We start from the raw sequence: 14,875 nt of genomic DNA, 5'->3' as shown, positions 1-14,875 counted from the left end.
ATTATTATTATTAAACAAATAAATAAATAATATAAAATAACCTTCCTTTTTAAAAAGTCTTCAAAACAGATTATATAGCTAAAGGAATGAGAAAGTGGTTTCCTGATGCAAAGGGACTCACAATAACACACACACACACACACAAGAAACACCACAAATAACCCAGAGGGTTACTCCATGGTAGAGCAGGTGAGAGGATGGGGATGGGGAGGTGGGGTGGCTATAAGAGTACAATCTCCCTTACCAGGATCCCTGTCAGGGATTTGGCCTATACTGAATGTGTGTACCCTAGCCAGGGACCAGGCATAGACTGGGATTTCTGCTGGTGTACCGATCACCCCGCTGGCCAGTGGAGTCCCTAATTGAGCTGATGGACCTGGTTGCTGAGTTGGCATTGGAGTGGCCCAGGTTGCTGGTGGTGGGGGACTGCAATGTTCATTTTGGGACCAGGTTGTCGGGAGCAGCTCAAGAGTTCATAGCAACCATGATGACTGTGGGCCTATCCCAACTGGTCTCTGGTCCAACACATGATGCTGGTCACACACTTGATTGGGTCTTTTGCTCTGATCAAGGTGGTGTTCTGTGGACAGATCACCAGGGGCGTAACTACAATTAGGCAGGGGGAGGCTGTTGTCTCGGGGGGCCCCGCCTTGGGGGGGGCCCTCAGAGGCTCTCCCCAACCCGATCTTCCTTTTGAAGTCATTAAAAAAAATGTTCCTCCTTGTTCTGGCGCTATTTCCTTGTTGTTTGTCTCCGCGAGTCCACCCTTGGAGGGGCCCCTCAGAGGCTCTCCCCACCCAGCTCCTACGCGATCTTCCCTTTGAAGTCATTTTAAAAAAAATTCTCCTCCTTGTTCTGGCACTATTTCCTTGTTGTTTGTCTCCACGAGTCCACCCTTGGAGGGGCCCTCAGAGGCTCTCCCCACCCAGCTCCTATCCGATCTTCCCTTTGAAGTCATTTTAAAAAAATTCTCCTCCTTGTTCTGGCGCTATTTCCTTGTTGTTTGTCTCCACGAGTCCACCCTTGGAGGGGCCCCTCAGAGGCTCTCCCCAACCAGCTCCTACCCAATCTTCCCTTTGAAGTCATTAAAAAAAAATTCTCCTCCTTGTTCTGGCACTATTTCCTTGTTGTTTGTCTCCGCGAGTCCACCCTTGGAGGGGCCCCTCAGAGGCTCTCCTCAAGGTGTTATCTATACCTTGCAACTAGTTGGGATAGTTAGCAGAGACATCGGGCCAGAGGAAGGAGAGGTAAGTGGTGACGGCGGGGGCGGGGGATTTAAGAATCTTGTCTCAGGGCCCACTCCAACCTAGTTACGCCCCTGCAGATCACCATCTGGTTAAGGTAGAATTTACAGCCATGACCCACATCTGCAGGGGTGAAGGACCTATTAGTTTGGTCTGCCCAAGGAGATTATTGGATCCAATAGAATTCCAAGAAGCCTTGGAAGGGTTTAGGGTTGGCTCTGCTCATGATTCTGTCGATGCTCTGGTACAAAGATGGAAAAATGAACTCACTAGAGCAGTAGACACAATAGCTCCTAAGCATGACAACCGCATGGTATTTGGATGAGTTACGGGAGCTGAAGCAGCAAGGTAGACGAATAGAGTGCAAGTGGAGGAAGACTCGGCGTGAGTCTGATCGGGCACAACACAGAGCACATTTGAAGACTTATGCTCTGGCACTGCAGGTGGGAAAAAAGCAGTTCTTTTCTGCCCGCATTGCTTCCGCAAATTCACGTCCACTTGAGTTGTCTAGGATTGTGAGGGGGCAGTTTTTACCCCTCCCCCTTGAATTTATACTTAGAATCATCGGTCACTCACTGTGACATTTTTAATGACTTTTTTGTGGATAAAATCTCTCATATTCGGGCCAAGCTGGATTCCACAATTAGTGCTGAGTCTACTGTGGAGGTGTCCAGCAACTCCTCTTATGGGATTAAATTGGATCATTTTGTGATCAGGAGTCAGTTTGTGATCAGGCGTCCGTTTGTGACTCCTGAGGAAGTTGAGAAACTGCTTCAGACTGTATGTTCTACAACCTGTTCTCTTGACCCTTGCCCAACTTGGCTTGTCTCATCTGATAATCATATTATCAGAGAGGATCTGGTAAATATTATAATTGCTTCTCTGAGGGAGGGCAGGATGCCTCCTTGTCTTAAAAGGGCTATTATTAGACCACTTTTGAAGAAAGCTACACTGGATCTCTCAAAGCCAGCTAATTACAGACTTGTTTCTAACCCTCCATGGTTGGGAAAGGTGGTTGAGCAGGTGGTGGCATCTCAGCTCCAGGCAGTCGGTCAGTCATCTTTATTCGGTCAATTGACCAGAAAAACAAATAAATAAAACAACAGCACATTGTGAGATACATTCAAACAATCCCACAGATCCCACCACGGACCAAAGAGCTCCAAATTCTAATAGCAATGTAACAAAACTTTGCCACTGAATATGAGATACTAGAGTCTTTATCTTCAAGTAAGAAATTCACTAACAAATCATTAGAAATACAAGAATGACCAAGACAACCAAAGCGCCGAGACAGCAAAGGTGCAATTAAACGCTTCCTAACATCTGTATAAAATTCACATAAGTAAAATGTGAGCAACCGTCTCAATCTCATTGACATTGCAAGGACATAGTCACGCCTCTATCGGCCACTGATGGAATCTGCCATAAAGTAAAACAGATGGCAAGGAATTAAAGCGAGCTCTAGAAAAGGCCCAACAAAACTTAGAAAGGGTGGTAGTGGATAAGTATGGAACAATAGAGAATCTTGTCCATGATTTTAAAGGGCTATATAGGTTTGGAAGGAGAGTTGTCTCATTCTGTAGCTTGATATTGAGAAGACGTTGGCATACCAGAGCCTTTGCTCTCCGAAAACCCAACTCCAGCAGGTGTTCAGGGTCTAAACCTATCAAAAGCAATTTGTTAATAATCCCCTTAGACCAAGTATGTCTGGGAGAAATAGAAAGAAAATAAGGTATTAGGCCTGCCGGCTGCAAAACAATCTTCAGCCAATAGTTAATAAAAATCCTCCAGGCCCTGGTTTCCACCTTTGGAAGCCCTGCCTCTTGCCGCAACACTACATTAGCAATACATTTTGGAGTGTTAAACAGGGCTCTGAATTCTTTCTAATAATGTAAAATTATCATAAGGGCCCAATTGGGCTCCATAAGTGAGTTGTGACAGGGATTTAGCTATAAACAACATGATGGCCACTGGGATAGAACCACCACCTTTAGGCCTAAAGAATCTAAGTATAGCAGCAGAGCTCCTTTGAGCAGAATCAGCTGCTGATTGAATATGGGTGGCCAACTTCCCGTTATATTGGAAAACTGCACCCAAATACTTTTTTTTTGCATTAAATTTTTATTGATTTTAACAATATCTTAAACATCTCATTACATTTAAACAAACCAAAATTGACTTCCAGCTCACCAATCAGCGCAAATCACTAACTATACAATTAGCCCTTGCTATAATAATTCAAAACATATATCCTATATCTTACCAAACTCGATTTTAGTCTACTCAACCTGCTAATATTACTAAATTTCAAACCCTGTTGAAAAACCAATATTAGCAATAGCAATAGCAATAGCACTTACATTTATATACCGCTCTATAGCCGGAGCTCTCTAAGCGGTTTACAATGATTTAGCATATTGCCCCCAACATTCTGGGTACTCATTTTACCGACCTCGGAAGGATGGAAGGCTGAGTCAACCTTGAGCCCCTGGTCAGGATCGAACTTGTAACCTTCTGATTACAGGGCGGCAGTTTTACCACTGCGCCACCAGGGCAGTGGTAAACTATTAGGAAAATAGTTCTTTAGGTACAGTAAGAATGATTTCCAATCTTCTTTAAAACCTTCCAAATTTTGATCTCTTATCAGTACTGTAAGTTTTGCCATCTCCGCATATTCCAAAATTTTTATCAGCCAATCTTCTTTTGTGGGCAGTTCATTGTCCTTCCATTTCTGTGCATATACTATTCTGGCCGCTGTGGTTGCATACATGAAGAATGTTAAATTGCTTGTGGAAAACTCTCCTTGCATTATTCCCAACAGGAAGGATTCTGGGCTCTTAGGAAATGTCATTAAAAAAATTTTTTTAACTCATTATATATCATGTCCCAAAAGGCCTTTGCCTTCCTACAAAACCACCACATATGGAAAAAAGTTCCTTCGCAATGTCCACATTTCCAACATTTGTTTGAAACATTTTTATACATTATCGCCAATTTTTTAGGCGCCAAGTACCACCTGCACATCATCTTATAATAATTTTCTTTTAAAGTGTAACATGCAGTGAACTTTAAATCAATTTTCCATAATTTTTCCCAAGCTGCCATATCTATATTATGACCCACATCTTGAGCCCGCACCCAAATACTTAAAACACTTCACCTGGTCAATTTTATGGCCATCAACCTGCCAAACCGAGCTTTTAAATCTATTGTTAAAACACATTATTTAAGTTTTGGCATAATTGATGGTCAAACGCTCTTCATGCCAATGATGGACAAAAGTTACAAAAGGCGAGCCTTTTACAGAGCATACATATTTCTCAATTAGATGATGCAAAAGCAAGCAGTGGTCCATAGTTGATCTGCCATATCTGAAACCAGCCTGTTCATATTCCAAATAACCTTCCTGCTCTAACCACCAAACCCATAATTTATAGCAAAGATGTCTAGTATATAACTTACTAATAATATTTAGAAGGCTTATAGGCCTGTAATTGGACAGATCCGCTCTACCACCCTTCTTAAAAATGAGAACTATTATAGCTAAACCCCAGCCTTGAGGAATTTGGGCTGTTTGGTCAATATGCGTGAGCAGAGCAGCTAAGAAGGGAGCCCACCAATCCATGTTCAATTTTAATAGGTCGAGGGGACAAAATCACTGCTTGGAGCTTTCCCGCTCTTTAGCTGTTCTATTAGGAGTTTAACTTCACAGATAGTTACCAGCGGCCACCGAGGAGTAGACTCAGGAGAAATATCTGAAAAATGATTTGCGTGCTGATCATTATAAAGGGCAGAAAATCGATGTTCCCAACCTTGACAGAAATGGAACTGGTCATATGGTTATATACTAAATTGGAGCAGGAAGATGTTAGTCTCCAGAACTCCACAGTGTTATTGGTCTTAACAGACTTGATGAGAGCAGACCAATTTTCATGGACAACAGCTCTTTTCTTATTCCTTAGAAGAACTTCATATGCTTTCTTACTGTCTAAGGCTCTTAATTTTGTAGCTGATGACGGATTATTTTTAAAATCGCTAAAATGCCACAGAAGATCTCTTTTAGCGGCTACGCAATCATAGTCAAACCACTTCCTGGAGGGAATTTTCTGAGTAGAACAAACTGAGCCAGATCTAGATAATAGTGGTTTTAAAAACTGTATAAGTTCCTCATATATAACCCAAAAGTAACCAACATTGTCTGAATGACTTAAAGGTCTAGCATGAATCTCTCTACCCTGGGGTGAGTTTGCCCATTCAGTGATTGTATTGTTCAATTGCAAACTCCATTTAATTTTAAGTCTCCCAGGCTCAACTGTCGAATCTAAGAATATCTCACAGACTGATTTCCAAGATCGCAAAAGAGAGTAAGTGGCAGGTGATCATTTTCCCGCCTTGGTACAATAGTATAGTTCTTTATCCTAAAAGCCAGATCAAGTGAGACCATCAGATAGTCTATGGTAGGTAGTTTGGATCCAGACCAGAATGAGAATTGGCCAGGATGGTCACCAGGGGCAGCTCCATTAAGAATAACTAAATCTAATTTGTTGGCTGCCTAGACATAAGCCAGAAAAATTCACCACAGGGTCCAAGGAAATACAAGAGGGGAAGGGATGTCCACCCTCGATAGCAGGGGGCCAGAATCGAAACTTATCTGCCAAAGTAGCATCATTGGGGCCACTCCTAGCATTAAGATCTCCCCCAGTGATCAACAGGGCAGTTGGAAATCTTCGAACTAACTGGGAAACAGAAGATTCCACTTCTTTCCACAGGGATCTAAGCTGAGCATATGAACGCTGTGGAGGCAGATAAAGATTAACACAAAGAATCTTAAACAGTTCAAAAGACAGCAACACAGCTACTACCCAATTAGCATGAGAGGCACTTCCACAATTTGTACCATCAACCTAGTAGACACAAAGATCCCAAGTCACCTGAGGGTCTCCCCACCCTGGTACTTGGCACAGCAGCCGTTAACACAGAGTGATAATTTGGAATGTCAAATTCCTCGACCATCCAGGACTCCTGAAAAAACAAAAGATCAAATTGAGAAAGAAATTTTATAAAAGCACAGCCTGATCTTTTGGAGGACCACCCCGCAATATTCCAACACAATAAGGAGAACTGGGATGTTTATAAGTCAGTCAGCAGGGGCCAGTTGCACTCCACTTCTCTCTTTCAAATGATGTCCACGCACTGGAGGAATCTGATGAACTATATCTATCTGATTCGCCTAGAACAGTTCCTGGGCCAACGACTTATTATTATCATCGCGTAAGTGTAGATCAAGTGGTAATACCCTAGCAGACCTTAGGTGTAAATCAAAATCAGATATTGACAACCCTGGAGGCACAAACGGCTGGGAAGGCTCACTCCTGGAGATTAACTCATTCACTGGAGAGGCAGTTGGTTCAGATAAATCTAATAAGACTTCTGAGTTTATGTGAGTCAAAGGAATAGATGAAGTTTGACCAGAGCAATCATTCTTTTGTGATGAATCTGAGAGCAAATTACAAGCATCTGAGAGATGAGCATAACGTTTTTCTGCTTGCTTGAACAAATGTAAGATTTCCTCACTCTTACCTGAAACAGTGGTCAGTTCTCTGGTTTTCCCAGTAGGAACATTGTGGAAGCTTTCTGTTGAATCAATCTTATCTTTAGTTAAGTTGGCAGCTTGCCCATGTTGAGCATCCAGGCTCGGCGTTAATTTCCCAAAGACAGGCTGTTTCGTCAATTTAGCACAGCTGCAACTCACTGTTTCTCTATGAATCAAGGGAGCCTGAGAGGCATTTTTTAAAACTCTAGAAACTAATATATCAAACTTATTAAAAAGGTGTGAACACATTCTCAATCACTGGGATGGGGGACCCGCATGATAAAAGGATAAAATCAGTCTCTTGTAATGGCCCACCCTTGGTAGGTGGGAAACAGACTGAAGTTGAATAGAAGCTGTGTTACAGTTCAGTAGTTGACTTAATGTTACTTTAATAGAATTAAAGTTATACCAGCGATTAGTATTAAGTGTAGAGTCCCCCACAGAAATTGCCAATTGCCTCCTTTGTAAAATTAAAGAGAACACCTCAGTTGACAAACCTAAGCGACACCCTTGACAACTCCAATTAGGTCTATACAAAAGTAAAAGTACAACTAAAAGTCTCTAAAACAAGCCAATGAGTTTTTCATCTCATTCATCATAGTTTCTAAACTGTTAAACTTCTCAAATAAGATTCTCAAGGTTTCAGAGATCAAAAAAGCTTCATTGGATAATATTTCTAATGACAAAGAGTTTTCAAGGGCGTTATCCATCAAAAGTAAAGCTCCCTGAGAAAGATGTTGTTGTTGCTTACCGCAGCACAAATTAATGGAGGAGGCACCCTCCTCTGTATTATCTCCAGGCAGATATTATCTCTGTATTATCTCCAGGCAGATATGGTGTAACACTCTCCAGTACAGAAAACTTGTTGGAAACTGGGATACCATCCTGCAGAGTCCTCCAGAGGTCTTTATCTAACAAATAGTTGTCTATTTTCAGTTGTTTCCCAACCTTCATAACAGCATTTTCTGGAGAGAGCGGGCGCTTCCTCTGACCCATCATTCTGCAGACCTAACTTCAGCTCCCATAATCCCCAGCCTCAGTGGCCTTTGGTTGGAGATTATGGGAGTTGAAGTACAATAATATCTGGGGACCCAACATTGAGAATCCCTGATCTAAACCCATTTCAAACTGGCTTTCATGTGGGTTGTGGGGTTGAGACTGCCTTGGTCGACCTGATGGATGATCTCCAACTGGCTATTGATAGAGGGAGTATGACTCTGCTGATCCTTTTGGATCTCTCTGCAGCTTTTGATACCATTGACCATGGTATCCTTCTGGATTGCCTGAAGGAGGTGGGGTTGGGTGATGCTGTTTTACAGTGGTTCCACTCCTACCTCTCTGGCAGATTCCAGATGGTGTCGCTTGAAGACTGTTGTTCTGCTAAGTGAGAACTGGAGCTCCACAAGGCTCCATACTGTCTCCAATGCTTTTTAACGTCTACATGAAACCACTGGGAGTGATCGTCAGGAGATTTGGTGTTAGGTGTTATCAATATGCTGATGACACCCAGATCTACTTCTCCATGTCGACCTCATGAGGAAATGGCATATCTTCACTAAATGCCTGGCTGGAGGCAGTAATGGGCTGGATGAGGGATAGCAAACTGAGGTGGAATCCACTTAAGATGGAGGTACTGACTGTGGGGGGCCAGGACCCGAGAGATGGTTAAGATCTGCCTGTTTGGGATGGGGTTACACTCCCCCTAAAAGATCAGGTACGCAGCTTGGGAGTGCTCCTGGACTCAAAGCCATCTCTGGTTTCTCAGGTTGAGGTGGTGGCCAGGAGCACTTTTTATCAGCCTTGGCTGATACCTCAGCTACATACATTTCTAGAGGCGAATCACCTTTAAACAGTGGTATATATGCTGGCAACTTCCAGGCTTGACTACTGTAATGTTCTCTTTGTGGGCCTGCCTTTGTACGTAGTCCAGAAACTACAATTCGTACAGAATGCGGCAGCCAGGTTGGTCTCTGGGACAACATGAAGGCACCACATTACACTGGTTTTAAAAGAACTACACTGGCTGATATGTTTCCGAGTGAAATACAAAGTGCTGGTTATTACCTATAAAGCCCTTAATGGCTTGGGTCCAGGCTGTTTAAGAGAGGGCCTCCTTTGTCATAAACCCTGCCACCTGTTACGATCTTCTGGAGAGGCCCAGTTACGGTTGCACCAGATCATTTGGTGGCGACCCAGGACTGGGCTTTCTCTGTGGCTGCCCCAGGGCTTTGGAATATACTCCCTGATGAAATAAGAGCATCTCCTCTTTTTGTTTTCAGGAAGAACCTCAAGACTCTCCTGTTTTTGCTGACTTTTAATTAGAATTAATTTAATAATTTTTTAAAACTTGTTTTAATAACTATTTTATTCTATTTTTATTGTGTCATGTATTTTAATTTGTGACTTTTAAATATTTTAAATTTTGTACACTGCCTAGAGAAGTAATATCAGGTGGTATAAAAATATGACTGATAAATAAATAAATAACTAAATAGCCACTGGAAGGACCCTCTGCTGGGATCAGTAGGGACAAATGCTCTCCCTCTGTTCAATAAAAGAAAGCCACCACTTTAAGATACCTCTTTGCCAAGACTAGCAAAAGTACTGAAACAATACTAGAAATGGTGATTACTTTTCAAACCCAAGGAAAATATGTTAGTCCATGAATCAGAGAGTATTGCACACAGATTTAGGAAAATATGGGTTATGAACTCTCTCTCTCTCTCTCTCTCTCTCTCTCTCTCTCTCTCTCTCAGAGCTAATCCTTCAGAATGTAGCTAGAGTGACTCAGTTATTGTAGATCTGCTAGAAGCAATTCTGAACTGACTCAGCAGTCCAGGCTTGCACACAAAAGCAAGGCATATTCAGATCCAAGAGTGCAGGCTCTTACATTCTTCAGTTGTTCTTTAGCTAATAAAGTGTTTGGTTTTAACTGCCCTTGTTATTTAAGAAAATAGCAGTGTATACCAAATTTCAGTTTCATAGGGAGTAGCTTAACTATTTGTGGGTCTGTTTTGAGTCCCCTGTTTTGGTGGATAAATGTTTAAAAAAAAAAATTACAAGCTTTCTTCTGTTCCATTTTCACCAAAGGTAGATTCAAGCAACATAATATTCTCTGCCAACAACTTAAAATGTAATTAATTGCACAATGCTGCATTCATGTGGAGAGCCTTGCCTTAAATTTACCTTACAATACCAATATAGCTAACTCCCACATTTTTGTGCAGTGCAGTAGCAAGGCAGAGTGTGGTAGAGCAATATGTGGTCATTCACTATAGATAACCATCTCTCCACATGGATGCAATTACTGCACAGTCAGAACTAAAATGGCTGGCACAAGGCTCTCTGTTGTCTAAATCAGTCCCAAAATAAGAGATAGCAGGAATATAGATTCATTTTGGAAGTATACTTACCTCATCCTGAGCTATTATCTGTGTGAATGTTAGTGAAACATAAGGTAAAGTTGTGCCTTCGAGTTGGTATCGACTCCTGGTGACCACAGAGCCACGTGGTTTTCTTTGGTAGAATACAGTGAATAGGCCCCTTGAAAAGATTATTCTGTCCATCATAGAACAAATGACTATATCCTTTTGAGAAAGCAGAGTAGGGAAGAAGTTTGGGATGTCCTTGTATAAGAACACTGGAAATTATCCTCCTGTGCAGGGTGGGTGGGGGGAATATTCCTGAGCATAAAGAGTGTGTGAACAATACACAAGTAAGGTAATTCTAGGTAACAAACAGGTGGGTGTTTTTTTCTTTTGGTTTTTTGTAGGATTTGTAGTATGTGATCAATATCTCAATCCCATGTAATGCATAGAAGAAAGCTCGTTTGAACATAATTTTTTTTAAAGGTTCACAAATGATGCAACTATGGGAGAAGTTACAATGTTGATATTGCATCTTTCTTTTGTGTATCTATTTATTTTAAATGCCTGAAAACTGCACACTTCAATGGCATCTCTAGAAAATGTATAAATACCAGAGACAAGTTAGCCTGCAAGTCATACTTTCTGACCTGGGCACTGTTGTGGCCACCCTGACTACCACATTAGACCCAGAGTTACCAATCCAAAATTATGTGAAATCCAGGCCTGTGTCTGATACCATTTTATTAAGAAATCAATTAATGCCTAAACTCAGATGAACTGACCAGTACTGTACATGACACCCAGGTCTCATGACTTGCCTCTGGGACAGATGGTAATTGCTTTGTGAGGGCAGTGGCAATCCAGCATTGTTTCTCAATGTTTGTGAAATGGGTAATCAAGAGACACAATGGCCAGGCTTGGTTTCCTGTCTCATACGTATCCAAATGCTATCACTGTGGAATGCCTTTACAGATGCGTGTTTGGAAGATTTAACTTGCTCTCAGGTAATGTCTCTGGGATAAGCTAGGAGCTGAGCTCACATTTCCTCTTACAGAAAGTTTACCACAGCCATTGGTCATAGCTTTGCTATCCGGTGAATTGACTTGAAAAGACAGGGGATAATCCTGTCTTTCTCTGAGGAGATGTTTGCAATGTAGAACTAGAAGCATTGTCTATATCCTCTTGCTGTTTTTAGAATTACACCCTAGGTAGATGTACACAAAAGAAAATGATTTAATTGCTGTCTCACAGATGTAGCTTAACTTCTTCCTTCTTAAATAACCCCTTTTGACCTTTTAACATTCTTTGGAGCAAGAGGCACCAGGAGCATACCTCTTAGGCAAAGGCAGACCAACAACTTAAGAAATGCAGAAATTTGGAGAACAAAAGGAGCAAATTGCTTCCTGACAACACAGACAGTATGCAGAGGATGCTGCTCTGAACTCGTCTAACAAAGAAACAGTTTTGTCATGAGAAGGAAGTTTTATTATAAGAGCGACTGACACTTTGAAGATCCAGGACTGAAATTGCTATCTTGAAAGAACTCCTAGTACAGGTCTATAGGAGCCAGATGCTATAAAAAGGGGTCTCTGGACATGGAAAATCAGCAAGCTTTGCCTAACCAGCAGTTCTTTGCTCAAGAGTGATTCCAGAATTCACTGTTCAAGTGTGGGGCTAGAGCAGGGATTCTTTCCATGGACAGGGACTGTTTGTAACCTCTGCTGCGGAGTGAGAAGCCAAGACTACCCAGTCATGGTGTTCTCTCTCTCGGTCTTGCTCTGAGCATCTGCCACCAGCCTGCCTGACTGCTTGAAGCCTGCATCACTCCCAAGCCCCAGCAATGAACAAGTCCTTTGAAGCCTTCTTCGTGAACCTAGTGAGATGCCTATTCAATGCACAGCTCAGCTTGCTCCCCCCCCTTCCCTCCTCCCTGCTAATCACTGCCATCTCTTTCCTAAGCCCTCCCTTCTTTCTTCTCTCTCTGCTTCTCTCTAAGTGTTTTATTAGGATTTGTTACGACAGCTGTAATTATCAGAGGCGTATCTAGGGAAAATAGCACCTAGGGCAAGCACTGAAATTGCGCCCCTGTCCAAACATCTGACATGCATCTTTCAGATAACTTTACCATAATATCAGCTGAAGAATACAAGTCAAGCTCGTTAATCTTTTAATCTTTCAAAAACTATTTAGCAGTGGATGTAGTCAGGCCAAAAAATGCTGGAAAACTACAAATTTCAGTATGCTGGAGCTCATGAAATATCTAAATACTATGTGGAGGTGTACTTGGAAAACTAAACAGAAGTGCCTGTCTAATTCTCTACTATGCATTGTAGCATTACATACGTTTTAAAAATAAATGGAGAATTTGACTTTCCCCAGATATTCTGAAAATAATTAAAGGATATTCAGAGTAAATTGTGTCATTGCTTGGAATATATTCTAGTATTTCAGAAAGACAGTTAAAATGAGAGAAAGAGAACAAGACACTCTCAGTGGCCTTAATACTAAGGATTTCACACTGATTCAAAGAAACTCACCATTAATTGTCATATTATTAAGACATCACATTTAACTAACTTATCACAAGAAGCAAAGTAAGAGCAAATGAATACAATCCTAGCTCATAAGCTTCAGCTCAGTATTCACAAGCCCTGATAGTGCCAAACTGAATATGTGTACAGTGACTTATATTAATTTTAAAAAAAATGACCTGTAGCCCCTTTGTGGAGCTTCCTAAAGGCCGTGGGGGGGGGGGTCGGCAAAGGTTCCCCCTCCCCGCACCGGCCTCTTAATTCACCACCACAGCCCATCCCGGGCTGATTTTCGGGCCTGTTTGCACCTGCAAAGATCAGTGTGGTGGCCATTTTGGAGGCCACCACACATGCTCAAATGGCCTCTGCGAGGCCTGGCAAGGCCTAGGGCCTCACAGGGACCATTTGACCATGTGCAGTGGATATATATATATATATATATATATATATATATATATATAGGCCACCGAAAACAAAATGGCCACCGCGCATGCTCAAATGGCCTCTGTGAGGCCTGGCATGGCCTAGGGCCTTGCAAAGGCCATTTGAGCATGCGCAGCATCCATTTTGTTTTCAGTGGCCATTTTTAAAATTTTTATTTTATTTTTAAAATGGCGCCCCCTTTCAGGTGGTGCCCGGGGCACGTGCCCTGCCTGCCCTACCCTAGATACACCCCTGGTAATTATTGATTGCACACACGTGATAGCCAGGCACATTGCACTACACCTTGAATTGGAAATGTGTTTAATTTGGATGACCTGTTTGAATTTTATCCTGATGAGCAACTTTCTATAATTAAGCCCATTGAATTATTTGGGAGTGTTTTGGTCTTCTTTCTACTTTCATGCCCAGACTGTACATGGCCACTGTATAAAGAACTGGTCACTTTGTGACACTGGTGAAACAAGCCTAATTTCATATGCTAGCTCCAGAGCCTATCTAGTGTACAAATCAGGCTTGGCTCGCAACAGCACCTGACCCCTCCCAGATGTATGGAGCCTAGCTATGGTAAGTCAGTTATGAGGGGCGAAAGGCATCCTGCACACAGAGATCAGAAGTGACAGAGATTTTGCTGCTCCAGGAGAAATTAAGTGGAGTCAGGGCATTCCAATACAAGAATGCAGTTACGAGCCACTGAAATATCACAGAAAATTCTGAAATTCTCTTATGACTAGTTCTTCACATTGCACAGAATGAGATGATAGAATATGTTTAGAGACTTTGTGGGCTTTATCCATTTCAAGTGAGAGATTACACTTTTGAATGCTTCCCACATTAAGAAACAACAACCTCCCAGCACGTAGAAACAGGATGAAAACTGATGTGCTCGTTTACTATGCACAGGTTATTTTTCTTTTTTTAGGTGGACAAACATACCATAATACACTCACCCATCTGAAATTTGCATTGGTACAGATTGAGAACTCTGCACCCACCAATTTATTCTGCATAATATGCAAAACTATTTTTTTTTTAAGTTTTTACTGGAAGCTACGGTAGTTTTCGTCTTCTAGCATGGCAAGTTCCTCTTGAATTGTGGTGCCTGAGGCGGCTGCAGAGTGAGTTCTACTGCCTGTAGAACTGAAATGGCCCTGACAGAGCCAGACTATGATAGTTTTCATGGCCCATGGCTGAACCTAGTATGACCTGGGTCTGCGGCTCACCCCTGATTCAATTAAGCTCTGAAGGGGAGTGCTGTTTCCCTCCCAATTTGTAAAGGTTGTCCATTATTTTGTCTCATGGCCACTGCTGTGCCAGAGTCTGCAGATGGTTTGCCTCGTGCCATGACACTGTGCCACCAGAGAGGCGGGAGGATTACAATGTTCCAGGCGGTGTGCCACAAGCCAGCACGTGGCTTGAAAGGGTGCCCCATGGTGCTGTGCCAAAGCCTGGCTGTTTTCTAGTCCCAGCATGCCAACGCTATTTCCAAGCCCATGAACATGGTTTAGTGCATTGCTTCTTTCCCAGTGGTAAGAAGAGGGCACAAACCACCCCAGAAGTTCCCTTTCCCTTGTCCCACTTCGCGTTTGGGAAGTGGCTACAGCTATTTGGGCGGCGGGCGGGGGGGGGGGGGTACAGTCAACAAGAAAAAGAGTTTCGTCAGAAGCAATAACGCGTCAGTCACAACGTTGACTA

This window comes from Hemicordylus capensis, chromosome 4, assembly GCF_027244095.1.
Source record: "Hemicordylus capensis ecotype Gifberg chromosome 4, rHemCap1.1.pri, whole genome shotgun sequence".
Lineage (NCBI taxonomy): Eukaryota > Metazoa > Chordata > Lepidosauria > Squamata > Cordylidae > Hemicordylus > Hemicordylus capensis.
This window is presented reverse-complemented; position numbering follows the sequence as displayed.